Raw genomic sequence first — 27,113 nt, forward strand, 5'->3', positions numbered from 1 at the left:
AATAATTTTTTTGTATGTGTTCCCTAATTACCTTCTCAACCTTGAAGGCAGGCAGGAATCAATGTTATCTTTTTTTAGTGCTTAGCACAATAAGAACTTCATAATCAGAGCTAGATAGATATTTATCAAATTAAATTAAAAATAAGTATAATGGAATTACTTAGGCATCATTATATTACTTCCCAATTGTATAAAATAATCACAAAAGCTTCCCTTAATAGTTTATTCCTTCAAACATTTTATAACAATTATTTTAAAACTTTCTAAAGGAGGTTAGATATTTCCCTGCTGTGTTAAATAAAGAGCCTTAAGGACAGTGGTTTTTTTAAAAACAATAATAATATTGACCTGCTTGTGGATGGCAAAACTGAGTATCTTTATTGAAAATTTTGATAAAGCTGAACTACAAGGGCATGTTGCACATTTGTTGGAATGACTATTCTTAAAACTCAGCTTTATACATAGGAAAAAAATCTGATTAGCAGTTCTACAGAGCTACTGGAAACTTGAGCTTCAAAGTACTACAGAAATGAAAAGACAAAGGACATTGTTTTTATTGAGATTTCTATAATGCTCACTCCTCTCCTGATGACACAAAATAAGCCCAGGGGACTATTAATGAGGTTGAAAATGAATATGCATGAGCTGGAATCACATCAAGAAGCTGATAAAAGGTATTGTTCCATTGCCTAGGTCAGCCTGGTATAAAAAAATGGAAAGACCCAGTGGGTATATTATTGGCAAGTTTGTGGCAGACTTTCTTCTAGGCATATTGGAGAACACAAAACTTTACTGAATAAGAACAGCAATAATGAAAGGTACACTCGAGAGAGTAAGGAGGCTGGGCTGGGTGGCTCACGCCTGTAATCCCAGCCTTCTGTGGGAGGCCAAGGCAAGCAGATCTATTGAGCCCAGGAGTTGGAGACCAGCCTGGGCAACATGGGGAAACCCTGTCTGTACAAAAATTAGCTGGGTGTGATGGCACATATCTGTGGTCCCAGCTACTTGGGAGGCTGAGGTGGGAGGATGCCTTGAGCCCTGGGAGGTCGAGGCTACAGTAAGCCATGATTGTACCACTGTACTCCAGGCTGGGTGACAGAGGGAGACCCTCTCTCAAAAAGAAAAAAGAAAAAAAAAGAGAGAGAGTAAGGAAAGTAAAAATAAAAATAAGGCAGGCAGGTGGGTAAATAAGAGAAGGATAAGGAAGAGAAGAAAAAGAAGAGGAGGAATAGGAGAAAAGAGTAGAAAGAGAACCAAGAGGAAGAACTAATCACAGACAAGAATGCGGCAGGAGTGAAGAAAAGGAAATAAAGAGACTGGAAAGGAAAAGGAAATTAACCGACTTGGGATATTTTCAGGTTTTTTCGAAGGTCACGCCCCGGTTTTCACTGTGAATTAAAGACTCAGGAAACAGCCTTTCCTGTTGAGACCTGTGTGTAATTCCTGCTCTGCACCTTGCTAGTGATTTTTGCACATCTAGATAAAAGCATCTGCAAAGAGAAGGGGCTTGCACCTCAAGGTGGGGGGCCTTACTGCTTTAAATCCCTGGGGAGGATACATGTCTCTCAAGCTTGCAACAGGAAGTGAGGGAGAGCCTGGGTCTTGCTCACGACGAGTCAAGCCACTCACGAGACATCGTGTTTTCAAAAATGGGCTAAACTGAATATGATTTAACACAAAATTGTACCTTCTGGCATCTGAAGCTTAAGATACCCTAATTTCACAATTGATGACTGCTTAGAAGTGAAACACGGAAGCGGCTATCTATGTTTGAGCAGAGACAAAAGTGAAAAGGTGTGCTCAGAGCTTGAACACATGTAAACCAAGAGCAAGCTGTCCTGGTAGGGAAGAAGGGGCACCGCCACATCTGGGAAGGTGCTGTCCGGTCAGGAGTAAAGAACAAAGAACTAGGCCGGGCGTGGTGGCTCAAGCCTGTAATCCCAGCACTTTGGGAGGCCAAGACCGGCGGATCACGAGGTCAGGAGATCAAGACCATCCTGGCTAACACAGTGAAACCCCGTCTGTACTAAAAAATACAAAAAAAAAAAAAAAACTAGCTGGGCGTGGTGGCAGACGCCTGTAGTCCCAGCTATTCGGGAGGCTGAGGCAGGAGAATGGCGTAAACCCGGGAGGTGGAGCTTGCAGTGAGCCAAGATCCAGCCACTGCACTCCAGTCTGGGCGACAGAGCGAGACTCCGTCTCAAAAAAACAAAACAAAACAAAACAAAACAAAACAAAACAAAACAAAACAAAAAAACAAGAACAAAGAACTAGAGAAAGATTCAGGTAGACGCCAAAAAAAAAAAAAAAAATAGCCTGAGACAGGCCCATGACCCAGAGTTGGGGGCCTAATTACTGTGGTGGTATACACCTGTTATCTCAGCTACTTGGGAGGCTGAGACAGGAGAATTGCTTGAAGCTGGGAGGTGGGGTTTACAGGTGTGGAGCACCACACCCAGCCTCTTGAAGTGAAATTTATACACAGTAAGATTTACTCTTTTTAGTGTACAGATCTATGAATTTTGACTTATGTAATACAGTTGTGTAACCACCTCCACAATTATCATAGGGAATATTTCACCACCCAAAAAGGTTGACTCATGTCCCCTTGTGGTGAATTCCTCCTGCCCACCCACAGTCCCTGCGATTTTTGCTCCATAGTTCTCCCTTTTCCAGAATGCAACCTACAGGGTATTATACAGTTCACAGTCCCCTTCGGGGCTGCTTTCACTTTACACAATGCTTCTTAGATTTCTCTATGTTCTCAGGTCTATCGGTAATTCGTACTTTTTATTTCCAAGTGGTATTCCATTGTATTGTTTATCTCTGTTTATCCATTTACAGTTGATGAACATTTGGCTTGTTTGTAGTTTGGGGTGAGTGTGAATAAAACCACTATACACATCTCACACAGGTCTGTGTGAGAACATATGTTTTCATTTCTCTCGGGTGAAAACCTAGGAGTAGGACTGTCGGGTTGTATGGTGTTCTGGGATTGAATTCTGTCCCCTGCCCCCATGCCCACCAAAAAGATGTTGAGTCCTAATCCCCAGTACCTTATTTGGAAATAAGTCATTGCGGGCCGGGCTCGGTGGCTCATGCCTGTAATTCTAGCACTTTGGGAGGCCAAGGCAGCCGGATCACTTGAGGCCAACAGTTTGAGACCAGCCTGACCAACAGAGCAAAATCCCGTCTCCACTAAAAATACAAACATTAGCCGGGCATGGTGGTGTGAACCTGTTATCCCAGCTACACAGGAAGTTGAGACAGGAGAGTTGCTTGAACCTGGGAGACAGAGGTTGCAGTGAGCTGAGATTATACCACTGGCTACCAGCCTGGGCGACAGAGTGAGATTGTGTCTCAAAAAAAAAAAAAAAAAAGTCACTGAAGATGATGTAATTAAGATGAGGTCATATTGGAGTAGGGTGGCCCTTGATCTGACTGGTAGGTATCATAAGAAGAGGAGAAGAGACACAGTAACAGACACGCAAGAAGAAGATGGCCTTGTGACAACAGGGACAGAGATTGAAGTGATGCATCAATAAGATAAACAGTGCCAAGGATTGTCAGCAAGCACCAGAGGTTAGAAGATGTGAGGAAGGAAACTCTCCTATAAGCTTCAGAGGGAGCTTCAGAAAGAGCACTGCCTGCAGACCCCTTCATCTGACACTTGTAGCCACCAGAAGTGGGAGACATGCATTGCTGTTGTTTTAAGCCACTCACTTTGCGATACCTTGTTACAGCAACCCTAGGAAAGTAAGGCAGTATGGTCAGTGTATATTTCACTTAATGGGCACTTTTCCCCAAAGTGCCCGTATTTACGTTCCCACCAGCAGTGCATGAGAGTCCCGCTTGCACTATGATCCATCAGCACACGACACTAGCAGCGTTTTTCATTTTAGCCATTCAAATAGGTGAATAGTGGTTTTAATTTTTATCTTTCTAATGGCTTATTATGTTGAGCACCTTTTCTTTTTTTTTTTTTTTTGAGACGGAGTCTCGCTCTGTCACCCAGACTGGACCGCAGTGGCGCGATCTCTGCTCACTGCAAGCTCCGCCTCCCGGGTTTACGCCATTCTCCTGCCTCAGCCTCCCGAGTAGCTGGGACTGCAGGCGCCCGCCACCTCGCCCGGCTAGTTTTTTTTTTTTTTTTTTTTTTGTATTTTTTAGTAGAGACGGGGTTTCACCGTGTTAGCCAGGATGGTCTCGATCTCCTGACCTCGTGATCCGCCCGTCTCGACCTCCCAAAGTGCTGGGATTACAGGCTTGAGCCACTGCGCCCGGCGAGCACCTTTTCATGTGCTATTTGCCATCCATGTGTCTTCCTTAGTGAAGCGTCTGTTACAGTCTTTTATCCAGTTTTTATTGGTTGTGTGTGTTTTCTTAATAAGTTGTAAGAGTTCTTTTACAGGTGTGTGTTTTCTAAATATTTTCTCCCCATCTATGACTTCTCTCTTTATTTCCTTAACAATGTCTTTTGAAGAAGAAAAAACTTTAAATTTGAAGGCTTATTTATCCATGTTTTCTTTTATGATTTGTGTTTGTGTCCTAGCAAAAAAACAAACAAAAAAACCTTTGCTCAAGCTAAACACTCAATTAATTTCTCTTATATTTTCTTTTAGAAGTTTTATAGTTTTTGCTTTTACATTTAGGTCTATGATGTATTTCAAATGAATATTTTCATATAGTGCTAGGCAATGGAGTAAAGGCTGAATTTCTTTTTTTTTCATTAGTATATAGATGTTCCATTGTTCTGTTTGTTGAAAGGACTATGTTTTATACATTGATGAACTTGGTAGCTTTGTTGCAAATCAATTGTGTCAATGTCTATCTATTTCTGGATTTTCTTTCCTTTTTTTTTTTTTTGAGGTGGAGTCTCGCTCTATTGCCAGGCTGGAGTGCAGTAGCATGACCTCAGCTCATTGCAAGCTCCGCCTCTCAGGTTCAAGCCATTCTCCTGCCTCAGCCTCCTAAGTAGCTGGGACTACAGGCGCGCGCCACCACACCCAGCTAATTTTTGTATTTTTAATAGAGACAGGGTTTCACCATGTTGGCCAGGATGGTCTTGATTTCCTGACCTCATGATCTGCCCACCTCGGCCTCCCAGAGTGCTGGGATTACAGGCATGAGCCACCGCATCTGGCCTATTTCTGGATTTTCTATCCTGTTCCATGTCTCTATATATCTAACCTTTCATCACTACCACCCTATCTTATTTATATTGCTTTATAGCAACTCTAAAAATCAGGTTTTGTGAGTTATCTAACTTTGTTTTTCTCCAAAATTATTTTGGTTGTACTAGGCCCTTTGCTTTCAAATACATTTTAGAATAACATTGATATTTTTCAAAATGCTTACTGTATTTTTTTTATTATATACTTTAAGTTCTGGGATACATGTGCAGAACGTGCAGGTTTGTTACATAGGTATATACGTACCATGGTGGTTTGCTGCATCCATCAACCCGTCCTCTACATTAGGTATTTCTCCTAATGCTATCCCTCCCCTAGCCCCCTAGCCCCGACAGGCCCCAGTGTGTGATGTTCCCCTCCCTGTGTCCATGTGTTCTCATTGTTCAACTCCCATCTATGAGTGAGAATATGCAGTGTTTAACTGATATCTTAATATATAGTCTTCTGATATGTGAACATAGTATGTCTCTCCATTTATTTAGGTCTTCTTCGATTTCCTTATCAGTATTTGGTAATTTCTAGCATACAAACCTTACATATATTTTGTTAAAGTCATCCCTAAGTGTTTCTCTGTTTTGATGTTATTATAAATTATACATTTTTAGAATTTCAATTTCCAAATTATTTATTGCTTGTATGTAAAAATACAGTTGATCCCACAGATTGACCTTGTATCTTATGAACTTGACAAACTCACATATTATAGTTCTTAGTCATTTTTAAAATAGTTCTTTGGGATTTTTAATGTAGATAATCATGTCTTTTGTAATAAAGACCATTTTATTTCTTAGGTTCTCTGTTTTTTTAAATTTGGCATTCTTTTCAGGGAATTCCAGGGGAAGAGGCACGTCCACAGCCAGTGAAGAGAAGGAGATTTGGTTTCACATTTCAGTATTTTGAAGGCAACATTAAACTGCTGTTTATATTACGTAGACTCATTTCTAAATTTTTATGTCAAACTGTGCCCCTGTTATTTGTGTTCTGTGACTGACTCCTACTGCAGACTCTTTGATTCTAGATCTTAAGTGTTCGAACTATAATGTTCCCTTTGGATAAAATATTTCCACCTGTGGTCCACTTTTTAAAACGTATATGAAATGGGACATTTTGTGGCTACCCATAAGCCAATGCCACAGGGCAAGGAAAAATTAAAACAAGACATTTGATTAAAGAGTGAAGACAAGGAATTAAAGAATATAAAAGATAAAAAGGAAACTAATTCTTACCTTAGTCAGGCTGCAATTCTATTCAAAGAAACAGGATACATGGCCTTGAGAACTCCCATAAGTTCCCAGACGAGAAGCATCTGTTGATTTGAAGTTGGGGAACAGAGGAAGGAGCATAAACAAGATTGGAAAGAGGATTTGGATTTTTTGAGGCCTTCGCAGCCAATATCGGGTGGCAGCAGCCCCATTCCACAGCTCGCTTGTTAGCTGCTGAAAGCGGAGTATGACTCTTGGAGAGCAAAAAGAAAGGGAAGGAAAAATTCTTCAGGGTGAAAAAAGATGTACAAAAGTACCTTGCAGTTAAGAGAGGGTCTGCCACGTCAACAAACACTAACCACAAAATATATTCAAGTTGCTCTCTGATTCCAGGTCTTTTCCCTTCCAACTAATCACATGCATCTTAAATATCCCTAAAAAATGACCCCTTATACCAACAAAGCTTTTCCACAGTCTCTCCATGAAGTAACATGCCTGGCTTTTCATCTTGGCTTTTCCATCAACACATTTAATAAAGTCCATCTTTCAACTTTCATTCAATAAACATCTATGCATCCAACTGGGGCCAGACAGTATGTCAGGACCTAAGAATATGGAGATGAAAAATGAGGTCACTGCCCTCAGCAGACTTACAGCCTAGTGGAGGAGACAGACATTGGAACAAACATAATACAATAAATGCTGTGATGGACAAGCACCTGGGAGCCAGAGATTCTTTTTTTTTTTTTTTTTTTTTTTTTTATATGGAGTCTCGCTTTATTGCCCAGATTGGAGTGCAGTGGCATGATCTCAGCTCACCGCAACCTCTGCCTCCCGGGTTCAGAGATTCTCCTGCCTCAGCCTCCTGAGTAGCTGAGACCATAGGTGCGAACTACCATGCCCAGCTAATTTTTGTATTTTTAGTAGAGACAGGGTTTCACTATGTTGGCCACGTGGTCTTGAACTCCTGACCTTGCGATCCACCTGCCTCAGCCTCCCAAAGTGCTGGGATTACAGGCATGAGATTCTTAAACCAGGTCAGAGAGAGAAAGTCAGAAAGCTTCCTGGAGAAGGCATCTAAGCAACACCTTAAAGCTTCTGTACACTAGAAACCCTCTTATTGGCTATTTTCATTCAAGTACAGGGTCAGTTCATCAGAACAGGAAATTATAGAAACATAATGTATGCCTTAAACACTTAATTTAACATAAACATATGTTGAGCATTTGTGTCCCAGTTTATTTGACTGTAGACTCAACATTTTCCTTTAACCAAAAATCTTCTAATTGGAGTTCCCGTAGAAATCACAGGGATTTCTTTCCTGTAGAAATCACACTCCTAATGCATTCATTAACTACACAATTTCTAGTTTGCCTCTTCAAAGGGGAGCAGGAATGTGGAGAGAATTGCAAAGCAACCTGAGTAAAGCATTCTTCTTGACTGATACTAGTTTATCCATCTGATACAATTCTCTTACCCACACCTAACTTGACAGCATTTTGTTTTAAGCTGCTCATGTTCATTCTTTTCAAAGCATTTGACTTGATTTTGATCATCACAACCCTCTTTCTTTTGGTGTTCATGTTTTGTTGATTTAATGTTTAATTATATAACAGTATTAAAATAACAACCAGCAGAACAAGTTTGAGGCAAACACACCTTATTCTTCTTAAGCAAACAACTCAATCAGTAGCCACAGAAGTAGGTGGAGAACAGCTTATCACCTGCAGGAGTCCAGCAGGCCACAGGATGCATCCTGTGCATCTTACATAGGGAATTAAGGTGACAGTTCATCCCAACTGTGGCTAAGTAGAGATCTGTTAAAACATCTACTACCGAAAAGGCACAGACATTCAAAGGAGGCTGACCAACACAGAGAGCTGAGATGGGCACAAAGGAAGCACACGTATTCAGAGGAGGAGTCGGGAGAGCTCAGGCTTCAAGCTAATTAGCTCACAGTTGGGCCCGCACGGTGGCTCATGCCTGTAATCCCAGCATTTTGGGAGGCCGAGGCAGGCGGATCACATGAGGCCAGGGGTTTGAGACCAACCTGGCCACATGGTGAAACTCCATCTCTATTAAAAATATAAAAATTAGCTGGGCATGGTAGTGTACGTCTGTAATCCCAGCTACTCAGGAGGCTGTGGCACAAGAATTGCTTGAACCTGGGAGGGAGAGGTCACAGTGAACTGAGATCACCCCACTGCCCTCCAGTCTGGGGGACAGAGACTCTTTCTTAAATAAATAAGTAAATCGCTCACATTTGGGCTTTGTATCTTAAAGGCATATAAAACAACTCATTTTCCTTAATTTTTCAGTCACTCTATGAGAATGTCAAACTCATCTTTCTCAACATCAACGCTGAACACTGGTGAAGACACCACTATTTCAATGAACATGCCAACATTTGTTACAAAGCCTTCTTCAGAAGAATGGCGCATCACAATATATCAGTTGCTCGTGTCATCAACAACCACAGTACTGACTCCTAAAGGGTTCCTAGCAAACACAAAACATGGAGAGGCAGGTGAGGGAAGCTGGTGCCCAATTCACGAAACCCACAGAGGATCATTGAAAAACCACTAGAGGCTTTGAAAGAGATCTATTAACTATACAGACAGTGGAGTGGCTATAAGGACAATGAATAAAACCATGAAACCCATCAGAAGATGTGAGAAGTGTGGAAGCTGTCCCAAGGCTGGTGGGAAAAGCTGGAGAAGAAATGACCAAGACAGTTTCCACTGGCCCATGGCTTTGTCTATCCTGCCCCATCTCGAAATCAAAAGAACTAGGGGGAGTCTCAGCACTTTTGGGAGGCTGAGGTGGGTGGATCACTTGAGGTCAGGAGTTGGAGACTGGCATGGCCAAAATGGTGAAACCCCATCTCTGCTAAAAATACAAAAATACTCCAGGTGTGGTGGTGTGCACCTGTAATCCTAGCTAGTCAGGAGGCCGAGGTAGGAGAATTGCTTGAACCCAGGGGGAGGATGTTGCAATATGCAGAGATTGTGCCGGTGCATGCCAGCCTGGATGACAGAGCAAGACTCTGTTTCAAAAAAAAAAAAAAAAAAAGACTGGAGGGTCAATTCCCAAAGAATTTGACGTCCCTGAGTCAGTTTTCGTACTTGAGCATAACAAGCTGCACTCATGACAAATGTCATAAAATAACTGAAGCAGCTGGCAAACATAAGAAAAGAAAAACAGAGCGGGTGGAGCTGTTAAATCAATGATACAGAGGTCTGAGAAACAGAAAGCACCTACATAAGGAAGTTCATTTCTCTTGATCAGTAAATATTCAAGGGTAAGAAACTCGGGTAATCCACTGATCTAGGTGGATGACAACAGTTTTGTTGATCAGAATGCCACGTGTGGCTGGGCGTGGTGGCTCACACCTGTAATCCCAACACTTTGGGAGGCTGAGGCAAGTGGATCATTTTCGGTCAGGAGTTTGAGACCAGCCTGGCCAATATGGTGAAACCCCGTCTCTACTAAAAATACAAAAATTAGCCGGGGTGGTGGCATGCACCTGTAATTCCAGCTACTTGGCAGGCTGAGGCAGGAGAATCGTTCAGTAATCTGCTGAATAATCAAGGCTTCCTCCGTTTACCTGGGGAAACAGAGGTTGCAGTGAGCCAAGATGGCACCACTGCACTCCAGCATGGGTAACAGAGTAAGACTGTCTCATTAAAAAGAAAAAGAAAAAGAAAAGGAATGTCGTGTATGTGTGTGTGCGTGTGTGTGTGTATCCCTCCCAGCCCTGGGAATTTTTCAACCTGCCATGAAATCTCTGTTTTGTCTCAAAGTCATCCTTCCTTTCTTCTTATTTGACTCTCTGATGACGCCTCATCTAGTCCCAAACACATCCCCAGAACAGTGAGCAGAGCTTGCCCCTTGCTCTGAGAAAAAGCCTTTGTAACTGCTCCAGCCAGGGCCTGACAGCCATGAGTACAACTGTCCTGGCAGCTCTGCAGGGAGCTCATAAGAACAGGGAAACAGGAGGGACCAGCTCTGCCTGGCAGCTGTGACATGGTGTGCCAAAATAGGCATTAATGTCGCGTGCAGGAGAAACAGGCGGAAGGGACAGAAGGATTTATCTCTTGTTAGAACTGAGCTGCGTTTTACAATCCAGATCAAATTTCTTCGTCACTTTTACGGTGAAATTCTCATGGTTTCAGAGTCCAGTGCTATTGCTTAGAAGGAAAAAAAAAAAGTGGCACAGAAGGATAATTGAATTAAGTAAATATTCAAGAGTGCTTTGGCCCAGACAGATCCAGTACAACACAACACGCAAAACCATCTGACCTCCATGCAGCTGCTCATGGAAAAAAAAAAAAAAAAAAGCTAATTTCAACAGGGCTGCTGAATAATCAAGGCTTGAAAGGAGAAGTCGTAATGGAATCTGATCTGTTGCCTACATCGTTAGAGAACATACAGCTTTGTACATCAAAGCAAAGCACTTCCTCCTCCCTCATTAGAGCCAAGGGGAGGCTTGGGACATGGTCCCCCCCAGTACACTTGGGACTCTTTTAAGGCCGTGGTTGTTTTGAAGCTGGCAAAGCAGAGAAGAGAAAAGCCATCTTCTCTTATGGTGACGATTTTATTTACTCTGTTGAAGGCTGGTCACTGCCGGTCACTGCCAGCCCCTGGGTCGCCTGGGATTTACAGAGGACCCTCTTCATATAGCCTGAGTTCACTGAGATCGCTCCCTTCTTCTCTGTCTTCAATATACGATTCATTACATAAACAATAAAAACAATGCTGGTCTATATTTGAAGGGAATTTTACAGTTTTCAGTCCGACTGTGCAATTGTCTAAGAGCTGGAAATCTTGGAATTTAGGTGCATGAGAGCATAGTCTCTCACAATACTTCTGCCATTTGGTTTCTCATTTGGGCTGTTAGTGATCACAGGACCTGACTTTCACGGAAACAAACTGCAGAACTTGAGATGGATCATTTTATAGTATTAGTTGTGTTGTGCTGCTTGGTTCCTTTAAGAGACTCCATGTATCTGAGCAAAGCTCTTTGGCCGTGCATAAAAAGTACTACGGAGCACATCATCGATGGCCTCTGGTTTAATGTTTTATCTGCATCCACATGATCTATTTGTGCCTCCTTCTATCTTTTGGACGTCTGGATTTAAATCCTCATTTAGTATCCTGATTTGCTTCTGCACCAAATGGCTATGTTCCCTCTTCTCATCAACATCTCTTCCTTCTCCGGACGCTCTTAATTAGATATGACCATAACCTGAAGGTGCGCTTCAAACAGGATATTTACAAGACAGACACTGGTGGACCTAGTTCCTGCCAGGCACCAATTACCACAGGGCAATTTAGGTAAATTACCAAGGTTTGAACAGCAGTCTAAATTGTGGCCATAAGATTAAAAAGGAAAATTTCCTAAATGGATGTTATTAATTCTTAAAGTATTGCAATCTGATTCTACCAAAACATATTTTCATCTCAGTCCTAATTTCCTCCATCCCAAGCTGTTTAATGTTATATTCAGAATATTATCATTAGAATGACTTTAGAAATGGACCATAGGGATAAACAGGCAGGAGAAGATCTGCGGAATCTAAAGGATGTCATGGAAATACCTGTTAAAATCATACAAATATCTGTTAAAATAGCAGCTCTGCTAGATAGGAAGATAGAATGTAAAAAGAATACAGAGGTGAGGCTGGGTGCAATGGCTCACGCCTGTCATGCCAACACTTTGGGATGCCAAAGTAGGAGGATCACTTGAGGCCAGGAGTTTGAGACCAGCCTGGGCAATATAACAACACCCCATCTCTACAAAGAAATTTTTTTTTGTTTGTTTTTTTTTGAGACGGAGTCTCGCTCTGTTGCCCAGGCTGGAGTGCAGTGGCCGGATCTCAGCTCACTGCAAGCTCCACCTCCCGGGTTCACACCATTCTCCTGCCTCAGCCTCCCGAGTAGCTGGGACTACAGGCGCCCGCCACCTTGCCCGGCTAGTTTTTTGTATTTTTAGTAGAGACGGGGTTTCACCGTGTTAGCCAGGATGGTCTCGATCTTCTGACCTCGTGATCCACCCGTCTCAGCCTCCCAAGGTGCTGGGATTACAGGCTTGAGCCACCGCGCCCGGCCTACAAAGAAATTTTTTAAATTAGCCATGGTGCAGCACACCTGTAGTTCCAGCTCCTTGGAAGGCTGAGGCAGGTGGATCGCTTGAGCCCAGGAGTTCAAGGGTGCAATGAGCTAGGATCACATATCTGCATCCTCACCTGGAGGACAAAGTGAAATCCCCAGGTTTTTTCTTTCTCTATAGAAAAGAAAAAAAAAATCAGAGTAGAAAGAAGCATTTAACAGGTTGGTTGAATCCAGTGAGGGAGTGGCACAAAGAGGGAGATCAGAATTGGGGTTTGGAAGGAAGGTCACAGGATATAATTTGCCTTAACCAGAAGATATAATTGAGAGTAACTACAAAGGGTAAGTGAATTCAAGGGCTTAGGGCAGAAGACACGGACTTGGAGTCCACGGTTGGTATAAGCTACAAGTATTATAAAACAGTCAATACAGCAGTCTATTTGTGAGAAAAGTGATGCTGGAGGTCCATAGCTCTGTCTTTTTGTTTGTTTGTTTGCTTGTTTGTTTTTCTGGGGTTTTTTTGTTTTTTGTTTTTGAGATGGAGTTTCGTTCTTGTTGCCCAGGCTGGAGTGCAGTGGCGTGATCTCAGCTCACTGCAACCTCCCCCTCCTGGGTTCAAGTGATTCTCCTGCCTCAGTTTCCTGAGTAGCTGGGATTACTGGTGCCCACGACCATGCCTGGCTATTTTTTGGTATTTTTTAGCAGAGATGGGGTTTCACCATGTTGGCCAGGCTAGTCTCAAACTCTTGACCTCAAGTGATCCACCTGCCTTGATCTCCCAAAGTGTTGGGATTACAGGCATGAGCCACCACACCTGGCCCATAGCTCTGTCTTTCCTAACCAAATGGATCTTCCCAGTTTATGTGCTACTTAGTCTCTGAGAAGGTAACACCAATGTGCTAGGAATGGAAACCCCAACTCCCTTGGGGAAGTATTTGTAAACTTCTTAGAAAGATAAGTGAAATGAATGTGGGATAGTGTAATTGGTTTTTTGGTGAGTAAAATCCAAGTCAATTCTAAAGATGATTAACTAAATCACAGTATTATTTGTGTGTTACTATAGGGAATAGTTTTGTGCATGCCTTATATTTTAAATGTTTGTATTGTATAAAATAATTTGGGAACTGTGTATGATGGCTTACACCTGTAATCCCAGCACTTTGGGAGGCTGAGGTAGGAGGATCGCTTGATCCCAGGAGTTTGAGACCAGCCTGGGCAATATAGCAAGACCCCATCTCTATAAAACAAAACAAAATAAAATAATTTGGTATGACTAATAGATTTAGACTCATGCTTCTAAGTTGACACAATAAAACCAAATTTGTAAACAGTACTGGAAAAACGTAGGGGAATTAAAGTTTACATAAATGTTTATGAATATATTATATATATATGTTAGCTTTGTATTACAAGTCTCAGGGAAGTTGTATTAAAAACTTGAAGGATTTAGAAAGAAAACTAAATATATAAAGTTTATAAATATGAATGCAATTTAAGATGTTTAAAGGAGTTTAAGTTTCTAAGTGGAACCAAATATTAACCAAGGATATAAAAATAATTTTTAAAACTTATTATTATTATATATGGCAAAATATATACATTTAAGAAAAAATAATGGTTTTTACATTTACTTTTTAAAATCAAATATTAATACTAAAAAAAACCACATGAATGACAAAAGTGCAAACACACTTTCACCTTAACATACATGAAAATGGATATATCTTATTTGATGTCACACAACAAATGAACAATATTTATCACGTGCAACTTTGATAGAGCTTTGTCTCCTTCCACAGGATGCTGTGTATACGTAGGAGTTTCCTTCACTGAAGAATTTCCTGTTATCCGCACTTAAATCTCAGGGCAAGAATCAAGAATTTTAAGAAAACATGTGGTCGGGCACAGTGGCTCATGCCTGTAGTCTCAGCACTTTCAGAGGCCAATGCATGCCAGCCTGGGTGACAGAGCAAGACACTGTCTCAAAAAAAAAAGAAAAAGAAGAAAGAAAAAGAAAAAAGAAAACATGCAAAATGTATATTTCTCTTGCTCACTTCAGCAGCTTCACCTAAAGTAAGCACTTTATGTCCCATATACAACGTTAAGACATACTTATGCAATTCACTATGCCTTGCTTCTCTCCTGATGCTAAAAAAAAGAGAAAAGATGGAAATAGAATTGCAGAAAAAATAGCTGAATTGCAATATTTACCAAAGTGATCATTAGCAAAATACAGAATTGCCTACAAATGCCCACTGCTCCCGAAGAATCCCAACAAACAAGAAAAAGAAATGCACTTAGGCAGAGTTGAATTTTACATATATGTTATATATTTCTTAGGGAATATAAGTTATATATTTCTTAGTTTCCCTTTCAAAACTATGTTTTGAAGTTAATTCTCTTTAAAAGCAGTCAGTTCTGTGTTTTCTAAAAAAAATAACATTGGGCTGGCCCATGACTATAATCCCAGCACTTTAGGAGGCTGAGCCCAGGAGTTCAAGACCAGTCTGGGCAACATAGTGAGACCTCGCCTCTAAAATAAAAACACCCCTAAAATTACCCAAGCATGATGGCATTAGCCTGTAGTCCCAGCTACTTGGGAGGCTAAGGCAGGAGGATTCCTTGAGCCCAGGAGGTTGAGGCTGTGGTGAGCCATGATTGTGCCACTGCACTCCAGCCTGGGTGACAGAGGGAGACCCCGTCTCAATAATAATAATAACAAACAAAAATTTTAAAATAAAATAAAGTAAAGCATCAGTAAAGGACCTTCAAATGCTATTGTCTGAATTCTATGAATATAAAGGGATCTAGTCTGTTTGAAATGGTTTACCTAATGGACTTTTATTATTTTACATGTATTGAGAGCCAGCGAAACAATGAATGAAAAGCAAACAGAAAGGCATGAATTTGTCATCTAAACCCTGACTCTCTTTTTGTTGTACTGATCATTACAAAAACCTTTCTATTGGGATAAACAGACTCTTTTCTCACTGGGACAGTTTGTAATTATCTCACATCTTTTTTCTCACAGATGAGACTCAGTGCATATTCCCTGGCTGGGTCTGGGCAGCATCCCATCATCCCTTCAACAGAACTACATCACAGTCCCCTTCCTAGTTTGCTCTTCCAGGATTTCTTTCGTGAACTGCCACCAGAACATCTCCTTCTAGCCAACATCCATATAAAGTACCATGTCAGGACAAGATTTGTCTTGGTTTACTGGGCTAATCTTGTCTTTCCTTTTATATTGGGTTACCTGTTTATATGGAAAAGATGAACCAGGGTGTAAATTCTACAGCACAACTTTTAGAATCCATCTATTTTTAGAGACAGATTACTTTTCTGGAATTTGGCAGAAATTCCTTAAGAACAGATCAGAATTGACTGTGACCATTTGATCATTTTCCTGATTGATTTACAAGAAGTCTACCACCATGCCCCATCCCAAACCTAGCCCTGCAATTCAAGGAGACTTCCAGGGGAAAAGTGAGCACTACTAAAAATGACCCCTCTTTTTTCCTTCTCTAACCTCCTGGGCCCCCACTCCAGCTACTTCATCATCAGCCCTGATTCTGCCCTTTGGCTCCCCCGTGAATTGCACCCCTCCTAACCCCCTGCCATGAGCATTTCTCAGTAATGCTGGGCTGGCTACCCAGGTTGTGAGGTCCAGTGCAACATGGAAATCTGTGGCCCTTTGTCACCAAATGATTAGGCATTTCCAGAGGGTGACAGCCGAGCATTAAGCCAAGTGACGGCCTTTGTAAGGTAGGTTTTGCCATGCGACTACACAGGTTGTAGCCAACGAAAAATAGTGCAGGTTCCTGAGCCATTAGGACCGTTGGAATCCTCTGATAAAACTAAGAAATCTGGCTGGGCGCAGGTGGCTCACACCTGTAATCCCAGCACTTTGGGAGGGCAAGGCAGGCGGATCACCTGAGGTCAGGACTTCAACCAGCCTGGCCAACACTGACGAAACCCTGTCTCTACTAAAACTACAAAAATTAGCCGGGCATGGTGGTGTGCACCTATAATCCCAGCTATTTGGGAGGCTGAGGCAAGAGAATCCCTTGAACCCAGAAGGCAGAGGTTTCAGTGAGCTGACATTGTGTCACTGCACTCCAGACTCCATCCTGGGTGACAGAGTGAGACTCCGTCTCAAAAAAAAAAAAAAAAAAAAAAAAAACAGAATTCAGAAATCTGCATCTAAGAATTATTACGTAAAAAAACCCAAAAGAAAGTTTTTCTCAGGGAAAGAGTGAGTACAAAGAAAGGCTGGGAGAGAAAAGATAGTGTCCGAAGTAGGGAAAGGAAGGGAGAGACACAAGATATCACAAAGTGATTGAGGGTCCTCACTAGTAGACTACAGAGACAGGTGGCGCAGGGCAAGAAATGTCAACTAGGGAAGGGGTTCAGAGATGAAGCTGGAGACCCATTTGCAGGAATGAGCAATGATTTAAAATCATACAGCTGGAGGCTGGGCACAGTGGCTCACACCTGTAATCCCAGCACTTCGGGAAGCCAAGGTGGGCAGATCACTTGAGGTCAGGAGTTCGAGACCAGCCTGGCCAACATAGTGAAACTCCATCTCTACAAAAAAATACAAAAATTAGCTGGGCGTGGTGGTGCACGCCTGTAATCCCAGCTACTCAGGAGGCTGAGGCAGGAGAATCACTTGAATCCAGGAGGCAGAGGTTGCAGTGAGCCAAGATTGTGCCCTCCAGCCTGGGTGATAGAGACTCTGTCTCAAAAAAATAAAAAATAAAAAAAATCATACAGCTGGTCAAAAGCACCTCACTGAGTGATGGCCCCCTTAGAGGGATCATGTGTAATTTACCTAAGTCCTTGATTGTGAAACTAATGGAAAAGAGAATCTACATAATTCCTTAAGAGAAGCAATACATATACACATAGACTCCTGGTTTTCAAATACTACTATACAAGATATAATTGTTGTTAAAACTATTCTGCAGAAACTTAATCAACCTAATACTGTGGAAGGTGTTCCAAGATCTTCTAGTACCTTTGAATAACCAGTAGGAATTTAATGATGGATTAAATCATTTCATTGATTCATTCCTACATTAACTTAATTACATTTATAAAATATATTTATTTATTGATGAATGAAAGCATAATATACCAGCTAATCTATAATCCACAGAATACTAAATTAGCTTTCATTAGATAAACTAAATTAAATAATATTCAGTAGGGGTCTAACAAATTTTTGTTGAGCCAGTCAATAAAATGTAAACAAATCCCTTATTAATCCTCAAATCTCAGAATGATAATTTTCCAATCTGCAACCTGACAACTTTTTTTCATAAGGCAGCTAGAGAAGATATTGATTCAACAGACACTTGGTTTTCAAAATTAATCTCATATTTCTTTTGCTTCCCATATAGCAAGAAATTTCAAATGTTTCTTTTTCCGGTCAATCATTACATCACTTTGTGGAGCATAAATAGGACTTAGGGAAGAGATAAAACAAGTTGTAATGACCAAGCCTCAACTCACATGCTCTAAAGCGAAGGGGCACGGTAACATTCATGCAGGCTTTCCATAGTGCTATAAAGTAGACTGTGATGTTTTGCCTCTAATTGAGTTATGCTTTTAAGACACTGTTATTGATTTTTAAAATGATATGAAATCACTTTTAAGATTTCAGGCCAGGAGCAGTGGCTCACACCTGTAATCCCAGCACCTTGGGAAGCCGAGGCGGGCGGATCACGAGGTCAGGAGATTGAGACCATCCTGGCCAACACAGTGAAACCCCGTCTCTACTAAAAACACAAAAAAATATTAGCCGGGCGTGGTGGCAAGCGCCTGTAGTCCCAGCTACTCAGGAGGCTGAGGCAGGAGAATTGCTTGAACCCAGGAGGCGGAGGTTGCAGTGAGCCAAGAGTGTGCCACTGCACTCCAGCCTGGACCATAGAGCAAGACTCTGTCTCAAAATAAATAAATAAATAAATAATTTCAAAATATATGCTTGGTGTCCAAATTTTGGAAAACAGGCAGGCAAAGCTGGGTTTGTTCACACGGAAATAGGTTTTCAAGAGGATGGGAGTAAATAGAGGGAAAGTTGATGAAATTCTGCTTCCAGTAATGATGAAATTAATTCTCCCACAGAAAACAACTGCCAGCTTAAAAAAACAAAACAAAACAAAACAAACAAAAAAAAATAAAACCCAAACCAACTATCCGAGTGACCAAAAGCAGGCAGAAACTGGAGCAGGGAGGGTCTACATTTGGGAGGAGGATGGCATTAGCTGAGTTTCCCATTTTTGCAGCTTTTAGCCTAAAGTCAGATGATGCCATCAGCGTGGGGGTGCAGAGTTAGGCAGGGTGTGTGTCTAACACTTGGATAGAAACCTCAGTCTTGGCGGGGTGCGGTGGCTCACGCCTATAATACAGCACTTTGGGAGGCCGAGGCAGGCAGATCACTTGAGGTCAGGAGTTCGAGACCAGCCTGGCCAACATGGTGAAACCCCGTCTCTACTAAAATACAAAAATTAGCCAGGCATGGTAGTGCACACCTGTAATCCCAGCTACTCGGCAGGCTGAGGTGGGAGAATCACTTGAAACTGGGAGGCGGAGGCTGCAGTGAGCTGAGATTGCGCCACTGCGATCCAGCCTCGGCAACAGAGAGAGAACCTGTCTCAAAAAAAAAAAGAAAAGAAAAGAAGAAGAAGGAAGGAAGGAAGGAAGGAAGGAAGGAAGGAAGGAAGGAAGGAAGGAAGGAAGGAAGGAAGGAAGGAAGGAAAGAAGGAAGGAAGGGAGGGAGGAGGGAGGGATGGAGGGTAGGAAAGAGGGAGGGAAAGAAAAAGAAAGGAACAAACCTCAGTCTTCTTGGCCTGAAGAACTAGGGTGGGGCTCAGTCAGGGGCCATGGCAGCTGGAAAAGGAAGAGGAGAAATATGCAGAAGAAGAACTGGAGCAAGAAACCAGGAAGCCCTAAATTCTCTGCAGGAACTCTGCCCAAATGCTTAGCTGACCCCTAAACTTTGCTTGCAACCATTAGATTTCAAGCAGCCCACCTAAGGCTAAAATAACTAAATGGAGATTTTAGCTATTGTTCATTACTTATTAAAACAACAACGAAAAAAATCAATCCCCTCTGCCAGTGACCCTCCAGTGTGTGATTAGGATATGGCAGGGATATCCCTTTTTTCACTATAAGAGACAGCCCCACACCATGGAGTTCTACTCTATTCAAAATGTCAGTTGCACACATCCTTAGTTCTGCTCTAAGAAGAGGTTTCAAATCGCCCTGGTTGGAACTTGGAATGTGTTTTTCTTACTTTTTTTTTTTTTTTTTTTTTTGAGACACAGTCTCGTTCTGTTCCCTGGCTGGAGTACAGTGGCGTGATCTCAGCTCACTGAAACCTCCACCTCCTGGGTTTAAGCAATTCTCCTGCCTCAGCCTCCTGAGTAGAGGTGCCTGCCACCACGCCTGGCTAATTTTTGTATTTTTATTAGAGACGGGGTTTCACTATGTTGGCCAGGATGGTCTCGAACTCCTGACCTCAAGCGATCCGCCCGCCTCGGCCTCCCACAGTGTTAGGATTACAGGCGTGAGCCACCGTGCCCGACCGGAATGTGTTTTCCACTGAAACACTGTGATAAATGATAGCTCGTGTGCAGTCAGGTGCACGATGAACTCAGTAGTCTTTACACCAATCTAGAAATAATACCATAACTTATCTTATTGCTTCTATGAGAAAATGTGTTCCAAGTTTCATACAACACAGTTTGAAATTCCTGGAGCACAACTACTTCTTCAATGCTCCTTTGGCTTCAAAACTAGCTACCTTCACCAGTTAATCCCCATACACAATAGTGGCATCCTATGCCCAATCAGAATAGGGTGGATAAGCACTCAGGATTTTGCCATAGTGTGTCTGTTTTAAAAAGGAGTTAAAAGAGAGAGAAAGAAAAAAAAAAAAAAGCCAATAACAATTCCAGGAGTGTGTGACAGAGAGAGAGCAAGTGAGAGAAAGAGAGAGAGAAATGTCTACTTCTACATGCCCATATAACTAAATATAAACATTCTGCCTATTCTCTACATACTTCTAACTCCTTTTGGGGGTTATAGTATATGAACTATTTAGTAACTCAAGGTAATGATGTTACATTTTAGAATAAGAACCAAGGAATCAGATTTCAGTAGAAAAGCAAAGTATTGAACACTATATATCTTGTGTGTCCAAATATCTCTTTTTCTGAGGACACCAGTAATACTGGATTATGGTCCACTCTAACAGCCTGATTTTAACCTCATCTCTTCTCTAAAGGTCCATCTCCAAACACAGTTACATGGTGAAGTACTGGGGTTTGGGCTCAACATGTGAATTTGAGGGGCAGTGGGGGAGTGGGTATGAAGAGAAATCAGCCCATAATGCGTATTGCTCTCTACTGAGTCAAGTTCTTGGAGGTTGAATCCTGCTGCTATAGCCTTGAACTCCAACTCATTATGGCTCGGCTCCTTGCAGGGTTTATAATTTGGAATTGCTTGAGTGGATGGCCCATGCCGCTTTATCTGCGGGTATCCTTCCAAAGGATTGTGGGCATATTTTCCAAAGAGGTTGTGCATTTGTTTTTGCCAGATGTCCTGGAGGATTTACTGATCTAGGATGTTTTGTATGTTCATTTTTCAACTTAGGAAGTCATTGTACTCTACAGGTAAACTTAAATCTCAAACCCATGCATTGCATAACCTGTGATCATGAATTCTCAGGGCAGACTTTTTTCCTCCTGAGCGTGCATGCCGAGACAGACAAGCTTTATCGCTGTCTCCCTTTTAACAAGGGTGTCATTCCTCAAGATCTTGGTTTCACGAGGGTCTTATTTCTAACACCATGCCTCTCCTAGCACCCAGGCCTTTCCCTGTGGCAGTCTAATTTTTGGGGTGGCCCCCACGATCCCTACCTCCTGGTGTTCATGCCCTTGAGTAATAATCTCCTCTTGAGTGTAGGCAGGACCTGTAACTTGGCTCTAACCAATAGAATATGAGACCAGCTGCAGTGACTCACACCTGTAATCCCAGCCTGTAATCCCAGCACTTTAGGAGGTTGAGGCAGGTGGATTACTTGAGCCCAGGAATTCGAGACCAGCCTGGGCAATATGGCCAAACCTATCCCTACAAAAAATACAAAAATTAGCCAGGTGTGGTGACTAACTTTTTGTGGTGCCTGTAGTCCCAGCTACTTAGGACGCTGAGGTCAGAGGATGGCTTTAGCCTGTGAGGCTGAGGCTGCAATGAGCTGTGATCATGCTACTGCACTCCAGTCTGAGCAACAGAGCAAGACCCTGTCTTAAAACAAACAAACAAAAAAAGACGGCAAGAGTGACAGGATGGACATGATTCCAAGATGATTTTATTCATCTTGCTGGAGCCTCTCACTCCCTTCCTGGCTTTGACAAAGCAAGCTGACATGTTGGGGTGGTGTATATTAGGATGCCCATGTGGCACTAAGGGTGGCCTCCTGGCTGACAACCAGGAAAAAAAAAAAACAGAAGCTTTCGATCTTACCTACACCTGTGAAGAACTGAATTCTGCCAACAAGAGTGGATTCTTCTCCAGTGGAGACCTCAGCCTAGCAGACACCTTGATTGCAGTCATTTGAGACCCCAAGCAGACAACCTAGTTGTGCCATGCTTAGCCTCTTGACCCACAGAAACTGGAACATCATAAATACATGTTGTATTTTTTTGTCACTAAGTTTGTGGTAATATGTTACATAGCCAAAGATAACTAATATACTCTCCCAATTCAGATGGTCACCAAACCCAAAGCCGAAGATCACTAAGACCTGCCTCAAGAGCAGTGATAATAGTAATTTATAAAATTATTACTCTGGTTTTCAGTTTCTTCTTTGTTTTTGGTCCCTGGGAATTTCTATTATTTTCTTTAACAATTAGCTGTGGATTTACAAAAATCTTACATTTTGTACGGCCTAGTTAGAATTTTTTTTTCTGCTGTAAGCTGGATAAGTTTCATATTACAAAGTCCTCCATATTGCTAGAAATGGTAGAACGCCTTAAAGGTTTCCAGTCAAAGTAGAAGCATTATGCTCTCTTCTCTTTGAATGAATTTTCTGTTCTCCAGAAAATCCACCTACTCCCAATGTTGGCATGTAGCCTTTAAGTTTGAGACTCAACTTTATCTCAAATGCTAATTTTTTCTCAAAATGCCAATCCACATTTTTAGCTGCCTCTTAGAAATAGTTTTCTTTTGGAGGTCTTATCTTGACATTAAGCACCTTACTTTCCAAAATCCCTGCTACCTATTTTTGCCTGCCTTTCAGAGGGATTATTTCCTAATCATTTCCCAGTGTTCACCTTCACTCACCCCTTATCCAGTTAGTGACCAAGAGCTCTTTCTTCTTCCTTACAATTCTTCTCACATCAGCTTCTCCTTTTGCCATGCTGCAGCCAATATCCCCCTAGTTTAGGCTCTCACCGTCTCATGTTCACATGTTGCACTACTTTCTTTTCAGTGCCCTTCCTTTTGCATTCTCATTTCCTCAACTTTGCTCACGTGGTTACTTCCTTCTAGAGTGTTCTCTGTCTACCAACATTTCACCTACTTTGTCCAGGCACAGTGGCTCACACCTGTAATCTTAGCACTTTGGGAGGCTGAGGTGGGAGGATTGCTTGAGTCCAGGATTTCGAGACCAGTCTGAGTAACATAGTGAGACCCCATCTCTACAAAAAATTAAAAAATTTGCCAGGCATAGTGTCATACCCCACCGGTAGTCCAAGCTATTTGGGGGGCTGAGGTGGGAGGATTGCTTGAGCCTGAGAGGTCAAGGATGCAGTGAGCAGTGATGGCACCACTGCACCCCAGCCTGGGTGACAGAACAACACCCTGTCTCCAAAAATAGTAATAATAATAATAATAATAATAGTATCTATCTTTAAACATCCAGCTCAAAGACAACTTCCTCCAGGCAGCTTTCTCTGACTAACAAAGCCAAAGACAGCTCTTTCTCCTCTGAACTCAAACAAGACCAGCAACCTTAGGGTTAGGTAGCACCATGCTTTACATCTTTGTGTCTGTTCTGGGTACAGTGCTTTCCATATAGCAAGTGTTAAATCCCTTTTAAAAGATTGTGATTCAGATTTGAAAAGCTGACTAATTTTTGGTTCAGCAAATGTGGGACTAGTCAGGAAATCTAGTATAAAGAAGTGATATGGGGCTGGGAATCATGAAATAAGCAAAAATTAACAAGATTTCTCTTTCCTCTCAAGACTGCCTCCAAGATCCACCAGACCCTGGATTTGAGTTCAATCCCGTTCCTTCACTTCCCTTATCATTCTAATTCCAGCCTTGCTGCAAACCTGAGGGCTTCCTTATTATGGTATTGTCCAGCTTAAAACACCTCTAATGGCTTCCATGGAGCATAGACTGCCCCCATCTTGGAGCCCTCCATGACCTCACTTACTCTTCCAGCCTCATCTCCCACCTTGCTTTCCCTTTCTCCTATACTCCAGCCACACTCAGCACAGTCATCTGAATCTAAGCATAACTTGCACCTTCCTCCTTCAGCTAACACTGCTGCTACTACCTGGAGTGACCTTCTTTCTTTGTCTAACAAAGGCTTATCTTAACTTTAAGACTCAGATGAAATTGCTTCCTCCATGAAATTCACCCTAACTGCCACCCCTTCCTTCTTCATATGCTGATGCTGATCTTGTCCGTAGCGACATCTCTCAGAGATCCCATCTGTATCTGTCAATAATACAGAGCTTGGTCATGGTAATCCATACTCATCATTGAATAATTTCTATGAGCTGGGCATTGTTACAGATATTTTGCATTTAGTAATTCATTTAACCCTCACAACCAGCCTTTGAGATGAGGACTATAGATGAAGGAACAGAGCAATTAGATATCTTGCTCAAGGCCACAAGGCATATGTGATGGAACCAGAATTTGAACGCAGGGCTTCTGAATACAGAGCCTGAACCATTAACCACACGCTATGCTGCCTCTCAGTGAGTGCCAGTGAAATGAATGGGTGCACAAATGAATGATTTTTCTAGAATGGTAGAAGGTGATCAGCTGTTCTTTCCCTATGCCTCCATTGATCACTTTAGCATATCCAAAGTAAACACTCTTTGGATCCACATCTCTTGAGGAAGGTTCCCATCTGCTTGAGTTCTCTTGGAAACAAAGCAGAGAACTGGTCAACTCTGGACCAATAGAGCTCTGAGATGGGCCCAAGGTGACCTAGCTGAGTGGCAAATACTGGATAATAAAGAGGTGCTTTCCTGCAAGTGAAATAAAACCAATGGATTTTCTTCTTGTCTGCTGGATTCCCTAGGATATCACCTTGCATAAATCCTAGTTAATATCACAGAATTTGAAAACTGGAATGATGGATGGTACATCTCAACCCCTTAATTTAATGATAAGGAAACTGAGGCTCAGATCAGCAAAATAGTCAAACTGTTCATGGTCACACAGCTAGTTAATGATTCCTGGGCTAGCATCCAGAAGAGACAGAACACTCCCAAAGGATATTGGCACATTCCTTTTCTTCAAGGGGACTGCCCAGTTCTCACCTCTTCTCCTTTTTTTAAAGAAAAAAATTTGCTTTAAAGGAGTTTTAATCTAGATTTAATTGTTTCCCCCTTAACCTAGCATAATTATCTATGGTTTCCACTTCCAAATTGGCTTGGACTCAAAGGATTTATGGTGGCTCTATAATGTCCTGCTAGGTGAATGTTCTTTTGTCTCACACATGAAGAGATTACTTTGCTTTTCTTCCTAGCAGCTTTAGCAGAAGGGGAAAATGTGCTTTCACCAAATGTGTTTGCTTAAATAATGTAATTGATCATCAACAAAGCCCTACCAGCTTCTGTAGTTTCTTCTTAGGTAGATATGATAACTAAGCTGGTAATTTCCATTTCTAACAGCTACAATTTCCAAGCTACATATTAAGTACCAATTTTGACAGATAAATAGATAAAATGCATTTTGGGGTCCTCTGGCACATGAGACTTCTGATTAATTTGAGCCAACATTGGTTTGCTGCGCTGAGCTCTGTACTTGGATTAGACAACTATTAGAATAGATGCAAAACCAAATTAGGCTAGTTTCAAATGACTGGCTCTCTTAGCTCAGGCTGCCATAACAAAATCCTATAGTCTGGGTGACTGAAACAACAGAAATTCATTTTCTCAGAGTTCTAGAGGCTGGAAGTGCAAGATCTTGGTGCCAGTATGGTCAGGTTATGGTGAGGACTCACTTCTTGGCTTGTAGATGGCCACCTTCTTGTTGTGTTCTCACATGACAAAGAGAGAAAGAGAGAGAGAGGAAGCTCACTGATGTCTCTTCTTCTAAGGGTACTACTCACATCACCCAACATCATCACCTCATCTGAACCTAATTGGGAATCTTCTAAATCTCCCAAATGCCCTATCTCCAAATACTATCACATTGAGGATTAGGGCTTCAACATATGAATTTGTGATGTGGCTAGAGGGAGACATAATTCAGTTTATAGCATTATATCCCTGGCTCCCCAAATTCATATCCTTCTTGTATGCAAAATATATTCATTTCATCTCAACAGCTCCAAGAGTTTTAACTTGTTCCAGCACCAACTGTAATGTCTAAAGTCCAAAGTCTCTTTTAAATATCATCTAAATCAGGTATGAGTGGAATTTGAGGTATAATTTATCGTGAAGCAAAATTCCTCTCCAGGTGTGAACTTGTGGAACCAGACAAATTACACACTGCCAAAATACAACATTGGGACAGGCATAAGATAAATGTTCCCATTCCAAAGGGAGAACTCAGAAGAAAGAAAGGGGTGACAGATAGCAAGTCCAAAACCTAGCAAGGCAAATCCCATTAGATCTTAAGGCTCAGAAATTATCCTCCTTGGCTCAATGTCCCATCTTCCAGGCTCACTGGGGTGGCAGCATCACCCCAATGGCTCCAGGCAGGGATCCTGCTCCTGTGGTTCTTGCAGATCCTGGGTCTTGTCAGAAGGTTGTGTCCCCAAGGCTCCACTGGATGGTCCTCTTGCAAAGATTCAGGTAGGGGCTTTCCAGTGGTTGAAACCAAGGCCCTGGCCCCGAGGAGCTCTGAATCAACTTCAGCATCATTTTTTTCTCTTCTGGGAGAATAGTGCATGTTCCAAGCAGCTCTACATTCTCATCTAGTGAAATCCAAGAATTCCAATAGCCTTCCTTCATTTTGTTATGTCTCCATCCCCTTCAGTTCAAACTGGCAGTGTTTCTGCTCATATAACCCTATAAACACTATCAAGTGATAGTTTGGCCGTGACCTTGGTGTGTTTTTTTTTTTGCAATATGGATAGATGAAGTATTTTCCAAGTCTGCAAGTTCTTGTTTTATTTGGCTTAATAATTCCTTCTTCAATTAATGTTTCTTTCCCACATTTCCCTATAAGCAATCACGAGGAACCAAGTCACTCCTTCAACGCTTTGCTTAGAAAGCTCCTCAGCTAAATATCCAATTCTATCACTCACACATTGTCTTTCACAAAACACTAGAACACAGTTCACACAAATTCTTTGTTACTTTATGAAAAGAATCATCTTTCCTCCAATTTCCAGTAACACAATCCTCAT

General features: G+C 41.8%; 1 protein-coding gene and 1 long non-coding RNA gene across 2 annotated transcripts in view; both read right to left on the bottom strand.

Annotated features, from left to right (window-relative positions):
• FAM107B (family with sequence similarity 107 member B) overlaps nucleotides 1-27,113 on the bottom strand; it is a 265,481-nt gene that overhangs the window by 100,631 nt on the left and 137,737 nt on the right. The window lies entirely within an intron of this gene.
• Nucleotides 6,383-19,389, bottom strand: LOC115900357. Its single transcript, XR_004059994.1, has 3 exons — nucleotides 19,345-19,389; nucleotides 12,643-12,680; nucleotides 6,383-6,498 (listed from the first exon to the last, which is right to left on the bottom strand). It is a non-coding gene; the product is annotated as an uncharacterized LOC115900357 (long non-coding RNA).

The sequence above is a fragment of the Rhinopithecus roxellana genome, chromosome 11 (genome assembly GCF_007565055.1).
Source record: "Rhinopithecus roxellana isolate Shanxi Qingling chromosome 11, ASM756505v1, whole genome shotgun sequence".
Taxonomy (NCBI): Eukaryota; Metazoa; Chordata; class Mammalia; order Primates; family Cercopithecidae; genus Rhinopithecus; species Rhinopithecus roxellana.